We start from the raw sequence: 1,325 nt of genomic DNA on the forward strand, positions 1-1,325 counted from the left end.
TTTTGTGGTTCAGTAAATGACACCATAAAAAGCCTAGAACTAAACAGATTCACAGCTGAATTGTACCAGATGTACAAAGAAGAGCTGGTACCATTCCTACTGAAATTATGCCCAAAACATTGAGGAGGAGAGACTCCTCCCCAACTCATTCTAGGAGGCAGGATCATGCTGATACCAAAATTGGGCAGAGACACAACAAATAAAGAAAACTTCAGGCCAGTATTCTTGATGAATATTGATGGAAAAATCCTCAACAAAATACTAGTAAACTGAATTCAGCAGCACATCAAAAAGCTACTCCACCATGATCAAGTAGGCTTTATCCCTGGGATGGAAAGTTGGTTCAACATATGCAAATCAGTAAACATTATTCATCACATAAATAGAACTAAAGACAAGAACCATCTTATTATCTCAATAGATGCAGAAAAGGCTTTCAATAAAATTCAACATTCCTTCATGTTAAAAACTCCCGAGATAACATCAAGATGGCAGAATAGGAAGAGCTCCAGTCTCCAACTCCCAGTGCGAGCGACACAGAAGACCGGTGATTTCTGCATCTTCAAATGAGGTACTGGGGTCATCTCACTAGGGAGTGCCGGACAATCAGTGCTGGTCAGTTGCTGCAGCCTGACCAGCGAGAGCTGAAGCAGGGCGAGGCATCGCCTCACCTGGGAAGCGCAAGGGGGAAGGGTATCCCTTTTCCTAGCCAGGGGAACTGAGACACACAACACCTGGAAAATCCGGTAAGTCCCACCCCAATACCACGCTCTAAGCAAACAGGCACACCAGAAGAATATATCCCTCACCTGGCCGGGAGGGTCCCATGCCCACGGAGCCTCCCTCATTGTTAACACAGCAGTCTGCGGCGAAATAACCGCGAGGCAGCAGCGAGGCTGGGGGAGGGGGGCCCGCCATTGCTGAGGCTTCAGTAGTTAAACAAAGACACTGGGAAGCTCGAACTGGGTGGAGCTCACAGCAGCTCAAGGAAACCTGCCTGTCTCTATAGACGCCACCTCTGGGGGCAGAGCTCAGCTAAAAAAACAACAGGGGAAGCAACAGAGGCCTGAGCAGACGCGAACGACTCTGTCTGACAGCTTTGAAGAGAGCAGTGGATCTCCCAACACGGAGGTTGAGATCTGAGAACAGACAGACTGCCTGCTCAAGTGGGTCACTGACCCCTGAGTAGCCTAACTGGGAGACAACCCCCACTAGGGGCAGTCTGACACCCCACACCTCACAGGGTGGAGTACACCCCTGAGAGGAAGCTTCCAAAGTAAGAATCAGACAGGTACACTCGCTGTTCAGCAATATTCTATCTTCCG

The sequence above is a fragment of the Rhinopithecus bieti genome, unplaced genomic scaffold (assembly GCF_001698545.2).
Source record: "Rhinopithecus bieti isolate Rb0 unplaced genomic scaffold, ASM169854v2 scaffold_4709, whole genome shotgun sequence".
In the NCBI taxonomy this organism is placed as follows: Eukaryota; Metazoa; Chordata; class Mammalia; order Primates; family Cercopithecidae; genus Rhinopithecus; species Rhinopithecus bieti.